Raw genomic sequence first — 15,981 nt, forward strand, 5'->3', positions numbered from 1 at the left:
CTAATGACTCACTTTTTATGAACAACAATTATGGACCACTCATCGGGTCCACTGAAAAAAGACACGGGGTGCTACTCATTTCTTATTTGTGATCCTCGTTTCCTATCCTCTCGTCTCAGCTTTACCCCCTTCGGATACACATACATAGAGCACATCAAATATGGTAAACCAACACAATCTCATGGCATCTCATAATATACCTTACATTTTGGCAATCATTTGTATGTTTTCATACAATCATCTTTATACGCCAAAGTGAAGGTTATGTTCTTAAAATAGTTACGTTTTCCCGTAAATAGACAGATGCTCAAACGTGCTGACTTGTGGTGGTTTTCTGGTTGAGTGACACCAACGCAAACACAGATTTTGTTTACCCTAAAGGAAAGGATATTTACACTGTAAAAGTAAGCTATTTTCTGTGAATGTGTACCTACTACAGTGGCATATAGTAAACTAGAATAAAGGCCTGTTTGCACCAAGGACGATAACCATAATGATAATGATAAAGATATAGTTCTAAAAATCTTTTAATATTAAAGAATAGCAGAGTTCACACCACAGCTATAATGATAACGGCACAGAGGAAGGATATCATTGGATTAATTTCAGAACGATTTTATCCAACTGATGAATGCTAAAAAAAAAAAAACATTGACAGCCAATCAGAATCCATCCTGCTGTAACGCTCGAGCATTTAAAGTGACAGACAGGCATGCACTTATAATAAACTGAACAATATCATCTGCTGGTGTGGTTTCTAGTATAGTTATTGTTTAAGCAATGCTAGTATGTCTTGTTTTGATCCGAAGATTCTTTAAAAGATGCATAATAGCGCCCCCTACTACAGTGCCCATGGACTGACGGAAAATTCTGTCAATGGTGGGGAAAGAGTTAAGCAGCATAATGGACTATTTTTGCACAGCTAAAATAACTGGAAGCTGAGGACATCGGAACCCTTGATGTGGGCAGTTACAGGCAGCCAATGGAGGAGATGGTTGAAGAACAGTTGGATGGTGCTTATGGAATGCCAAGTCGGCCAAAATTAAAAATAAATAAATATATAAATAAATATACGTAGAAAAGCAAAACAAATTGTATTTATACATTTATTTATGTATATATTAATTTTTTTCCACATTTATTTATTCTTTTATTTATTTATACATTTATTCATTTCTATTTTTATTTATTTCCACATGTATTAATTTCTACTTTTATTTATTTATACTTTTATTTATTTTTACATGTACGTATTTCTACATTTCTTTATTTTTACATTCTATTTTTAAAGGGGGGATGAACTGAGAAATCAACTTTCCCTTTAGCCTTTGATATATAAAAGTTCATCGTGATATAAGAATATCCTGTAAGTTTCAGAACTGAAAACTTCCTTGTTAGTCAAATAAAAGTTTTTATTGACACCAGGCCCAGAAAACGAGAGCTCTCAGAATATGTCGACCACTGACGTAATAGGATGCAGAAACGCCGCCTCTACAGATAAATATGTACGTCTGCTTCTGTAGCCCCGCCCACCGACTCCTGCAGCTAAACGGATCTATAAACATGCCGAAGAGAGTAATACATTGCGCTGTGCCTGGTTGTGGAAGTCCCTGCATAAGCTTCCTTCGGATTATAATAATAGGAATTAATGAGTGGATAAACTTTATTTTTAATGAAGTTCCAGCTCATGTGGGGAAGACATTGCAGGTATTTGCATTTAACCGGATTCGTTTGTAAATAAGAGACTGGATTTGCCAACAGGATGATATTACATGAATCCATGAAGCAACACACTAATGTCGCGCGTTGCCCCATGTCTCTGGACTAATTTGCCTAATCTTCACTGTACTGCAATGGAAACGCAAACAGTAGCAGGTCTGGGGGAAAAAAGTTCCTGTAAAAAAAGTTCCTGGTACAAATTGTTCCAGGTAATTTCGGTGGAAACGGGGCTATTGTGTACATGTCTAACTAAAAATAACTTACCACTGTCACAGGGCATCCCAACGTCCCGGGGCTATGTGTTTTCCAGACAAGCTACCAATACATATCATAATAAATAGTGAAATAACATTCCTGTCTTGATGTGCGTTCACTCTCTTGATTTGATGTTTGAAGGAAAAATACAATCACGGAAGTTTTGATCATGCTGTCTGCAACATTGGCGCGTGCGTATATCCACCGATGGGGTGGGCCAAGTAATATAAAATAACATTCATATTAATTGCGGGTGGATGAGAGATAAATCATTGTGTTTGTTCCGGTGTTCCGGTTGCCGTTTGTCACACACTTTCAAAACAATGCCTCACGCCTACTCATGTGGGAGCCGAAGCTCATTAAATATGCAAAGCTTATCCAATCCTAGCCGTGGACGTTTACTTCCAGGTCTTCAGTGCGGCACGCCCATCAAAACCGAGCGTTCCATGAGCCAAGAGCCTCAACACCATGGCAGAAAATAGCCTATTACTTATTCATTATGATGTTTTTGAATGTAAAAACCACGCAAACGTCACAAGTCACAAAAAATAAAAAAGCCAGTTCATGACACCTTTAGTTTTGGCACTCTTGGCATTCCATACGTGCTAGCTTTAAAGTATAAAAATGACAATGAGCCTGAGTAATGCTGATGAGCTCTTCAGAGAGCTACTGTTGTTTATTTGGACCTTAAGGAAGATCTTCTACACAGAGGATGTTGACCATGGGAAAGGCTTCCATGTCAAATACCACCATTCCATCTTGACCCTCAAGATTCTCCTTACATTGGACAGAAATCTGAAAGATGCATGCAGGCATTTGTAGAGATTATCCATAATCCTAAAATAATTATTTCTCTATATCAATAATATACCTGAGGTTGACTTAGTTCATCAGTCACATCCTCTTCCGTCAAGAGAGTGTCCAAAGGGTCTTCTCGAACAAATTTGCAACAAGTTTTACCCTAATGTAATGAGAAGCATTATTACTATCTTAAAAGAAAAGCACATTTTACACTCTAGAGTCTAGAATATATAAAATATGTAATGTTACAACTCAAACTGTTGACATTTTCTTTAAAAACACTTCAGTGTTTGCATTCAATGCTAGTTTTGCCTTACCATTATGTTGAAAATCTGTGTCAAGCTGTATAATAAAAGATGTTGTATATAAAAAAAATAAACGAATGAAATATTATGACGAACAGTTTTTCGGAAAATGGCTTGGTGTTTTTTGTATGTGGATTGTCTTTCAACGATCGTACACTGGCCAATTGCATATAGCCTAAATATTACCCTTCCGGGTTGAAATTACACGTCACTAGACGTGACCTTTGGTGGATTTGTACGTATGTGAAAATCAATGCGTTAAAACCATCATATACTTGTCAAAAGAATTTGATGATTTCATGTTTTTCATCAGCTACTGTACCAAACATCTAAAAGCATCAACTACAAAACTAGGCAAGGCAAATGTATTTATGTAGTACCATTTCATACAAAATGGTAATTCAAAGTGCTTTACATAAAAGTAATTCAAAATAAGTATTAAAGGTAAATAAGAATCAAAAAAAGAAACAAACAAAAAAAAGTTACAACTGTCATTACTTTATTGTACCTGAACTTGAGATTCTGAACGTATTATGGCATGCAAATTAAATTAAATTAAAATATTAAAACATACCAGTCAAGTAAATCAGTATCAATTATTGTCCTGTTATTGTTTTGCTTTAATAAAGGAAAAAAGAATGGAAGGAAATCAACAAAGTTTAGTTTCGAAAAATTTTAGGTACTTTACTTTTTGGAAAGCATCATGTCAATGTGAAATGGGCGGCATTTCTGTCCCTGGCTTACTGTACATCTTTCAACAGATAAGGTACCGTACATCCCTTAAATTATGTAAAGAAATAAATGAAGTATTTCTCAAACTTACTCAAAAATTCTCAAGAATTTCAAACTTTCTAAACAAGCTTTCTTCACAGGATCAAATTGCTGTAAAATTATCTTTTTTAATACACAATTTAAAAGACAAGTACTTCCATATCACTGATAAATAACATCTGAAATGTAATATTCAATCATTGGTATGGTAATTTATTTGAAAAAATAATTTACCTGCAAAAATCAAAGCATAGGTCCATTAAAGTTGTCTTCTCTGGATTTAAAAAAGTAGTCCATTGAGTTAAGTCCACATAGTAGTGAAAATGAGATGAAAAATATTATGAAAATTTGTGAAATATATATAAACACCCTATAAAACGATCCAAATGAAGTCTACAGGACATCCTCCTAATTATTTGAACGTAGATCTCAACAATGCTACTGCATGCTTTTGTTCCAGCATCACATTCATGAGAAGGCAAGAAAGGGTTCTCAGAACTTATTAGGTGATGATTCAATACATAAGAAGATCTGATCTTTGAAATGTGACCAAAGGAACCACAGAACCTCCGAAAACTCATGACTCATAGACAAATAACAAGGACCTCAAGAAATAAATGCAACCTTACCATTTCCACATTACCTAGAAACTAAGCAGTCATCAATTCTCAGTTCTTGATCAACGATCAGAGGTAAAAAAATCGGAACTACTTACATTAACCTAATCTCATATAGTCCTATCACTACAAATCTTAAAATCATTTGTTTCTCGACAACACAGTTGATATAATCATGGTAAAATGCTTGATTGAAATCCTAGTAAAACAATCCTGAATCTGTGAATGAATTGAGTTTATTCTTTTAAACATTTTGTTGGTCCAGACCAGTTCACAAACCAATTTGAATTATTTATTCATGAATCAGACATCACTACTTCTGTCATGAACTCTCAAGGAGAGCTAGAGCAGATTATTTTAGTTTATTTTCAGTGAACAATGGATTGAATTTATATTTTGTCCTGTTTCTCACACAAAGCTTATTGTATGACTTCAAAGACTTGAAATATATAAGGCATGAGTTGTCTATACTATTTTAGGCCCACATGTATGATTCTTTTTGAAGACTTCAGCATGGGAAAAACAACCAGCCTAGACTTTATCTTTTTTTGTTCCACTTAAGAAAAATACAGGAGACAACAGGGGAGTAAAAACATTCATTTTTGAATCAACTAACAAAAAAAACAACAAAAAAAAAAACAAAAAAAAAAGATGCAGGATGTGTGTATTAAACCTGCAGGAAGTGTTCAAGTTTAATATAAATATAGCCAGACCATTCAAATGCTCCAACGCAACAGTAAAACAAAAAATAAAAAATAAACACAGAGATACAGAAGATGACTAGATTACACAGGCTACACCAGTAGTACTTCGACTGGTTCATTTCTGGCTACTAATGCTATCTCTCATCAGTCATCGTCACACGTGTCCCGTCTGTTACCACGAGAGGGAGTAATGACTTCATGCACGGATTGTTTTCTACCAATCATATTGGTACTGATGCATTTTAAGTATTGCATGCTTGCACTATATGGTTGTTTTCTTCCCATCTTGCTCAATCCAGATTATTTGCAAAGTATAAGGTGCTAATTCTTTGTTTTTTTTTTTTGTTTTTGATGGTGCTGCTTTTGCACTGGAATGTCTCTGGGGATTCAATGTCTATCTTTTTTTTTTTTCTTCCAGTGTGTATTAAGATTCCGATATAAAGCCTTTTAATTTTTTGTTTTAAATTTTAATGATTTGATGTATTTCCTATTGAAACTGTAAATTAAGGCTGAACATATGGTAGGGATGGGCTTGTCTCTTTTTATAGTGGCCTTTGCTTTGATCACAGCAATGATCCATGATTTGCTACATGCTATTGCTTTTAGTTAGCAGGATGTACCCTATTTAACCAAAAATATGTGGTCATCCCTTTCTATGGAAAGTAATTAATGGGCTTGTGTAACTCCGACTCCTAGCAAGATTCGAACCAGGGTCTTCGGCATGGGAGGTAGGCACATTAATAAGGATGTGTCAGCCACTAGCACACCTCTTGAGGCCTGGGGATTGAGGTTTACACACACAGCTCTTACTGGCCTGAATCGGTTACACTCATCCCCCTAAAGCTCACTCCCATTCGGGTCACGGCACCAAATGTGACTGGTCCTACTTGACCCGCTCCGAGTGGGATTCAAACCGTGGTCTCCGGTGTGGGAAGCGCACCGCTAACAAGGATGCTAAAGACCACAGCTTCTAGCGTCAGTCGCTACCATGCCTCTTAAGGTTTACATGCACAGCTTGAACTGGCCTATGTTTGTTACACTTGATTATTTCAGTAATTTCTGTGAGAAATTCTAGAGAATTCTATGCTTTTAGATAGTTTGAGATGTAGATTGCATTTGGGCCCACTTTATATGAACTTCTTTAACTTTGTACTAACATATAAATTATTAATTTGATGCAATGCACTTATTGTGAATATAAATGTTTTTACATTGTACTTATATATTTAAAAATACCTGCATGTGTTGACCCTTCACTTAGATCTTAAAGGGTTAGTTCACCCAAAAATGAAAATTCTGTCATTATTACTTACCCTCATGTCGTTCGACACCCGTAAGACCTCCGTTCATCTTCGGAACAGAAATGAAGATATTTTAGTTGAAATCTGATGGCTCTGAAAGTCCTCCATTGGCTCAATGGCACGGTTCACTCTCAAGACCCTTAAAAGGTACTAAAGACGTTGTTACAAAGTCCATCTCACTACAGTGGTTCTAAAATAACTTTATGAATCGGCGACAATAGTTTTAGACAATAGTAGACAATAGACAATAGTAAAAAAACCCTAAATAACGACTTACATAGTGATGACGATTTCAAAACAAAGCATCATGAAGCTTCGAAGCGTTATGAATTACTGAGTCGATTCAGCGGTTTGAATCGCCAAATTTCAGCTGTTTGGCGGTTTGACACGCGATCCGAATCATGATTCGGCTCAGTGATTCAAACCGCTTCGAAGCTTCATGACGCTTTGTTTTGAAATCGTCATCACTATGTAAGTCGTTATTTAGGGTTTTTTTGCGCACAAAAACTATTGTCACCGATTCATAAAGTTATTTTAGAACCACTGTAGTGAGATGGACTTTGTAACGACGTCTTTAGTACCTTTTAAGGGTCTTGAGAGTGAACGTGCCATTGAGCCAATGGAGGACTTTCAGAGCCATCAGATTTCAACTAAAATATCTTAATTTCTGTTCCGAAGATGAACGGAGGTCTTACGGGTGTCGAACGACATGAGGGTAAGTAATTAATGACATAATTTTCATTTTTGGGTGAACTAACCCTTTAACCCACTCTTACATCTATAACCAAACCTGTCCCTAACCTTACCCGTATCCCACCTCAACACCAGCACAAGTGTTTTATCAGGAAACAGTATGTTTTATTGGGGGGAAAAGCATTTTATGGAGAAGAAAAAATGTACATCTGTCTACCCTGCAGACATCAATATATTTTGGTACATTTTCAATGAAGAACAGGCATGATCATTATGCATGATCTTAGCAAAGGCAATTTTACAGAAATGGAAATCTGAGTCTGTGCCCATATTTGAAATTTGGCTCGGAGACATAAGTAATGTGTTACCCCTAAGATATAAGTTATCAAAGAGACTTAAGACATTTGTAAAAATATTGAACCTGTAAGGATCGGTTTTGCTGCTAAGATAAAAGCTGATATACAACCCCAAGCAACAATAAAACTCACTAATCTTGAGAGAAGATCTCACAGAAAGACTGTGGGACATCAAAATATCTTATCCAGGACAGCACTAAATAAAAATTGACATGCATTTTATGATATCTCTTATTCAGTTAAAATTATTCACATTTTCACAGATTCTGCAAGCAGTTCACTTTTTCTTGCCACTGTATTCATACATTTACATGTCTTTTAATTACGGTCGCATACTGATTCATTTTCAATTAGTTCAACTTAAATGACTTGCTGTTGCAACATTCATGAATGATGGCGGTGTGAAGACTTTCAACGTATCCTATTGCTATTAATGGTTCCCTGTTTATAACATAAAAAAAAATCACAAAGAGAAAGACTGAATTCTTGACTGATTTTTTTTTATTTTTTTTTATGCTCAATTAACGAACATAAGAACATTGGGAATACATATAGAAACATAAATACACACAATTAAAATACATATAAGAAAAAAACAAAAAAAATAAATAATTAGAATCAAATCATAAGTTGCTAGGACACAATTGTATTAATACACTAACATACAAACAATTACATGGAAAGCTTTAAATACATATTTTCTTTAAATATTTCTTCATAGTATTTAAGGAATCTTAGTGTTTTCTTATTCTTTATGTGATAAAGAGATTTAAGTAGTGAGCTAATTCAATTTCAAAGTGGGTGTAGGATGGAATACTGTTTGCAGATTTTTGCTTATGAATGAAAATTTTTCCATATAAATTAAAACAATGTACAATATACTCCAGAGGTCTATTTTTAAAACGTGAGAACCTAGGTCAAACCAGAATTGTTTGGCAATAGGGCAACCAAAAAACAAGTGTTCAAATGTCTCCTCTGCTTGTTTACAAAAAGAACATGAGCTGTCAATGTCCAAATATTTACAAATGTTAGAGTTGACAGGGTTTATGTAAAATTTCGAAATGTATTTCTTTTGCTTAATTGAAAATACAACATTTCCCAGGTAAAAGTCAGGCCCTTTTCCAGTCAATATCATGGACTGCCAATAGAACTTTCCTCTTGTTGAAATTTTCTTTTAAAATTGAAACATTTTCCATACATGTCTATTGGTACATTTCTTATCTAATAGATCAATTCCATCCAATAGTAACGTGGATTGTATTGTAACTGTATTCCTTGGATTAGATATGCAGTGACATTTAATAAAGGGAATTAATCCAGGTGATATTGCTTTAACCACTGTACTAAACTCTTTTGGAGGAAATGGGAAATTGTGTTAATTCATAAATTGCTCATGCAATACAATACAATACAATACAATACAATATTTATTTGTAAAGCACATTTAAAAACAAGGCTGATCAAAGTGCTGTACATAAAAAAAATCTAACTTAATGAGCACACAGCAAATAATAAAACAATAACGAACCTATAAGGAGTATTGAAAGCCTGAGAGAATAGATAGGTTTTTAGAGCAGATTTAAAGGTGGAAATGGAGGGAGCTAATCTGATGTGAAGAGGTAGACTGCTCCAAAGTTTTGGACCTACCGTCGCAAAAGTGCGATCACCGCGTTTTTTAAGTCTAGATCTAGGCATGATGAGTATACAGTGCTCACTGGATCTTAAAGTTCTCGATGGAGTGTACGGAAGGAGCAGATCAGTCAGGGAGGGGCCAGATTGTTGAGGGATTTGTAAACATATAAAATAATTTTAAAATCGACTCTAAATTTGGCAGGTAGCTAGTGAAGTGCAGATAAAATAGGAGTCACCGGCTCATACTTGCATAGTTACACTAGGATAGAAACGGTTTCACTCTAGAGAGTTGGCGCAGATTAAAAAAACATGATTTCAGAACAGTACTGATCTGTTTATCAAATTTATGGTTATGACCAAACAGAACGCCTAGATTTCTAACGCAGTGAGTTTTGTATGGAGCAAGAGAACCACGGTCAACATCAAACACACAGTTTTCCTTGGGCCCAAATAGAATTATTTCAAAGTTTGAAAGCTTGAAAGTCAACGCTTGAGTTCTTTTAAACAGGCCAACAGCGATTGTAAACAATTTTTATCATTATGTTTTAAGGGAAAATAGTATCATCAGCGTAGAAATGAAAGGATACCATATTTGTTAAAAATGGAAGCCAAAGGTAGCATATACAGGGTAAAAAATACTGGTCCGAGGATTGATCCCTGAGGGACTCCACAATCAAGAGGTATATTTGAAGAGGACTGATGACCAATACGAACACTGAACCATCTATTGGTCAGATAAGAACGGAACCACTGTAAAACTGCGCCATGGAGGCCCACAGATATCTCCAGGCGTCTCAAAAGGATCTCATGGTCGACCAAGTCAAATGCAGCACTCAGATCTAATAAAACGATAGCCATAGATTTCCCAGAATCAGTTTCTGTGAAAATATTGCTTGAAACTCTTAAAAGGGCAGATTCAGTACTGTGTAAAGCTTTAAACCAGATTTAAATGTTTCATGAAGAGAATTTACAGCCAAACAGAGGTGGGTAGAGTAGCCAAAATATGTACTCAAGTAAAAGTACAAGTACTTACGGAAATATTTACTCAAGTAAAAGTAAAAGTAACAATCGTAATATTTACTTGAGTAAGAGTAAAAAAGTATTCGATGAGAAAACTACTCAAGTAGTTAGTTACTAGTTACTTTCGATCTGATTGATAAGAAGCGAAAACCCTGAATTTCAGGCTACTTGGAGAGCTTTCACACACCTCTCTGTAACACTTTACAATAAGGTTGTATTAGTTAACATTAGTTAAGGTATTAGTTAACATGATCTAACCATGAACAACACCTCTGTTCGTCATTAGTTAATCTTTGTCAACGTTAGTTCATAAAAATCCAGCTGTTCATGGTTTATTCATGTTAGTTCACAGTGCATTGTCTAACAATATTTGAAAAATGCATTAGTAAATGTTTAAATTAACATAAAGTTAAATAAGTGCTTTATAAGTGCAGTTCATTATTAGTTCATGTTAACTAATGTAAGGTAATGAACCTTATATATATGTGTGTGTGTGTGTGTGTGTGCGTGTGCGTGTGAGATTAATGGTAAACAGTGTAAATTAATGGTGCGCTGGGCTAACTAGAGCTCTTTTTAAAACATATATACTTATATTTTTATAAGAATATAGGCTATTCTTTAGGTAGGAATAAAATACAATACCGTTTTTATTTGTATGTATTTTCTACACTTCAGACAGGTGTCTGTCCGGATTTGTGTATAAATGCAAGACGTCACATTAGCCCAGCCAACATGTATATGTGGGCCCCACGTGGTTTATGCTTGGGCTACATGGGAACCAAGTGGGCATGGTCCAAAAATGGGCATCTTATATGGGGCCCACTCGGGTCAGCTAAGAAGGTCCCATATGGGAGAAAACTGGTGGGCTACCAATGTGGGTCCTAGCTGGGTCACAAATGGGAAATGAGTGCATGGGCTTAAAATGGGCAACACAAATGGGCCCCATATGGGTTTACCAAATGGGGTAGACATGGGCAAACACAATCAGTCCCATATAGGCTGCCTACATGGGCCCAAGATAGTACCCACATAGGTAACCTCTATATGGGTTCTGAATGGGGAAATACATATTGGGCCCGCTTGGGCAAACCAAATGGGTCAGACATGGGTAAACACAATCAGTCCCATATAGGCTGCCCACATGGGCCCATGGTAGAACCCATATAGGTAACCTCTATATGGGTTCTGAATGGGGAAATACATATTGGGCCCGCTTGGGCAAACCAAATGGGTCAGACATGGGTAAACACAATCAGTCCCATATAGGCTACCCACATGGGCCCATGGTAGAACCCATATAGGTAACCTCTATATGGGTTCTGAATGGGGAAATACATATTGGGCCCGCTTGGGCAAACCATATGGGTCAGACTTGGGCAAACACAATCAGTCCCATATAGGCTGCCCACATGGGCCCATGGTAGAACCCATATAGGTAACCTCTATATGGGTTCTGAATGGGGAAATACATATTGGGCCCGCTTGGGCAAACCAAATGGGTCAGACATGGGTAAACACAATCAGTCCCATATAGGCTACCCACATGGGCCCAAGATAGTACCCACATAGGTAACCTCTATATGGGTTCTGAATGGGGAAATACATATTGGGCCCGCTTGGGCAAACCATATGGGTCAGACATGGGCAAACACAATCAGTCCCATATAGGCTGCCCACATGGGCCCATGGTAGAACCCACATAGGTAACCTCTATATGGGTTCTGAATGGGGAAATACATATTGGGCCCGCTTGGGCAAACCATATGGGTCAGACATGGGTAAACACAATCAGTCCCATATAGGCTACCCACATGGGCCCAAGATAGTACCCATATAGGTAACCTCTATATGGGTTCTGAATGGGGAAATACATATTGGGCCCGCTTGGGCAAACCATATGGGACAGACATGGGTAAACACAATCAGTCCCATATAGGCTGCCTACATGGGCCCAAGATAGTACCCGCATAGGTAACCTCTATATGGGTTCTGAATGGGGAAATACATATTGGGCCCGCTTGGGCAAACCATATGGGACAGACATGGGTAAACACAATCAGTCCCATATAGGCTGCCTACATGGGCCCAAGATAGTACCCACATAGGTAACCTCTATATGGGTTCTGAATGGGGAAATACATATTTGGCCCGTTTGGGCAAACCATATGGGTCAGACATGGGCAAACACAATGAGTCCCATATAGGCTACCCACATGGGCCCATGGTAGAACCCATATAGGTAATCTCTTTATGGTTTCTGAATGGGGAAATACATATGGGGCCCGCTTGGGCAAACCATATGGGTCAGACATGGGCAAACACAATCAGTCCCATATAGGCTACCCACATGGGCCCAAGATAGTACCCACATAGGTAATCTCTTTATAGTTTCTGAATGGGGAAATACATATGGGGCCCGCTTGGGCAAACCATATGGGTCAGATATGGGCAAACACAATCAGTCCCATATGGGCTACCCACATGGGCCCAAGATAGTACCCACATAGGTAACCTCTATATGGTTGCTGAATGGGGAAATACATATGGGGCCCGCTTAGGCAAACCATATGGGTGAGACATGGGCAAACACAATCAGTCCCATATAGGCTACCTACATGGGCCCAAGATAGTACCCACATAGGTAACCTCTATATGGGTTCTGAATGGGCAAACTCATATGGGGCCCGCTTTGATAAACAATATGGGTGAGACATGGGCAAACACAATCAGTCCCATATAGGCTACCTACATGGGCCCAAGATAGTACCCACATAGGTAATCTCTATATGGGTTCTGAATGGGCAAACTCATATGGGGCCCGCTTTGATAAACCATATGAGTAGGACACACAATCAGCCCCATATAGGCTGCCTACATGGGTCCAAGGTAGCACCAAGTGGCAACCTTCCAGCTGGCTCCGTCCACTTTGGGCTTTAAAAATGCTCTTCAGAAACCTACTGGAGACGTCATGTTTTATACAGTCTATGGGTAGTACCCACATAGGTGATATTTGGATCAGTGTCAGAATGGAGAAATACATATGGAGCACTTTTGGACAAACCAAATATGGTTAGGAGTGCATTATATGTGAGTATAATATATGCCAGGACTGTTCAGCTCCAGTCCTGGAGGGCTGGTGTCCAGCAGACATTAAAACCAACCCCAATCAAACATACCTGTTTTAACTTACAAGTAATTTGGAACATTGTTATTAGCTTGTTTGGCATGTTTGGTTAAAGCTAGAATTAAACTCAGCAAGAAAAACGATCTTAAAGGCTGTTGATGAGTTCAGAAGTCAGGAGTTGAAGAACCCTGGTAGAGGTAAACTAGGTCAAACCCTGGTGGTGTCAGAAATGGCCTGGTACACATATTTTAGTGTCTGAAATTGGGCAAGAGACACAGTCATTAACATTAAATATCAAATGTGTTTAGTGCCTGATTTTGTGAGTTACAGCAAATGCTTATCTCCATACAGTTATTTTAAAATGTATACAAATTGTTCAAAATATTTTGATATGAAGAATATGAAAATGAAGAATGGGTTACACAAGGCTACTTAATCTATCAAAATAATGGGATTATAATGGCTGTTGCACATGGTTGTTGCTAGTTTTGATTTCTTCTACCTGGGTATATAATTCAGTATATAAATGATGAGGTATATTATCTTGAACATTGAAAGGTAAGGCTCATCAGATGGTGAAATAGCCCAAGTAAAGAAAGATAGAATGGAAATTCATATTTTTGAAGGGAATCCAATGTAAATTACAGTTTTTTTTTATTCGCTTTGGTACTATTTTCACAAGTAAGGTGTACATTTTCAAAACTCTTGGTACAAAAATCTAAACTGCTCACACTTGTAACAGCTCGTCATTCTTTCAAAACCTGATCTCATGCTTTCATTCAGTTGCACATATTTTCAGCCCACATAATCATTGTTTCAAACACAAGATTATTATAATATGTTGGTTTAATCACCGAAACACAATATTATCTTCTTTCAGTTTAGTACTTTAAACAATCAGTTCATCCAACAGCGAACAATGCAAGATACTTGTTTCAAATCTCCCTCGTTGCTGAATTATTTACAGTAACACAGGCTACATATGCCTCATTAGAAAATACACTTACATTACCTAACTTGTGTCATTGAACCCATGATGTTTGTAATAGTATTCAGTGTGTTATCTGGTGTGATAAAGTTATGACACTGCCATGAGGTTCTGTGCTATATCAGAGTTTGCTGCCAATAAGTGTTCTCACTGTATATGACTGAATCTACTGTAGTTGAGCTTTATAAGGGTTACAGTTACAGTAATGTGACAGTCTCTACCATGGTAATCGGTTTACAGTATCACATGGCATACATACTGTAATATAAAATGCTATATTTCATGCCATCTGTCTGATGTTACACCGTCATTGACTATTTCCACTCCCTTATACTCTATTCTGCTCTATTCACAAATTGCAAATATTTCGGTCCAATGAACTGTGAATTAAACATTTATAAAGATGAAACACTTATTTTGTATAGTGAAAAGGATACTTTGTGGTTTTGTGTATTGTATTCACACAATTGAAAATATGCTGAAATGTTTGAAAAAAAGTGCACTTTTGATGATCTTGTGATATTAGCACTATGAGTTTTGAAAATGTACACCTTGCTTGTGAAAATAGTAACAAAGCGAACAAAAAACTGCAAGAAATCATACTTGCAGCAAACAAACTTTTTTAATAAAGCAAACGTTACATAATAAAGTGCAGTTTAATTTTCTTTTTCAATCCTAGTCAGCACTTTCCTTCAAAGTTTAAATATGGTTAAAATAATGTAAGTTGTTGTTTCAACGTTGACACAATGTTGATATAACATGTAATGCTAAGCTATTGAAAAAGGTTAAAAAAAACCTTATAAATCAATATACATTTTTTTTTCCAGATCTGTATGTTGACTCAATGTCATGTCTTCAAGAAATATATGCCTTTCAAATTATTATTTTGTTAGCATTTTATCTATTTCGTTCAAAACCATTCAAAAATCTAAATGTATATGTTAAAATATAATTATTATAAGTAGGCTATCAATAATAATAATAATGGATGTCATTTAATCCTGGAGAGCAGTGCAGCATAAACTTTTTGTGTGATTTTGTGTACAATTTTGTGTGTGAGGCTATAGTTTACCATGCAGTAATGTATTTTATTTATACTTTGTCATGAAAATACTATTCGACCAGCTAATCAAATAATACAGCCTACAAATAACACTAAACACATACATTTCTTTGAAAAATAAAATAATCTTTCCATTACCATGCTGAAACAATTGCTATTGGTTGTTTCACCTTGCTTCTTTGCATCATGATTGGTTAATCGTGCTGTCATCTACGTAACTGGCCAATGACAACTGTGCGCGCCCTTTTACAGGTCGAGTTTCAAAATACGTGAGTTTGAATTGGTAACGAGTCGCGTGCTACTGCTCAGCAAGATTTCTGTCAGTCCCCGATTAATGTGTCTGTTAAGTTATTATTTTTTAACTAATTTGAGTTGTGGCATGTTAACGGAGAACAAAAGCTGGAATGAGAACACAGAGGAAGGGTCAGACTCAGACTGGATCTGTGAGGTACTGCAAACATATGCAATATCAGGTAAGAGATTTTTCAGTCATAGTAAAGTTGTGTTGTGTGTTCATGTAACGTTACTTAATGTATGTATCCCAATATCATTTTAGATACACAGATAGATGAATAGCCTAAATAAATATATTTGTTTAAAAGGTATCCAATTAAAATAAGCGGATGAGCGTG

The sequence above is a fragment of the Gobio gobio genome, assembly GCF_949357685.1.
Source record: "Gobio gobio genome assembly, chromosome: 14".
Lineage (NCBI taxonomy): Eukaryota > Metazoa > Chordata > Actinopteri > Cypriniformes > Gobionidae > Gobio > Gobio gobio.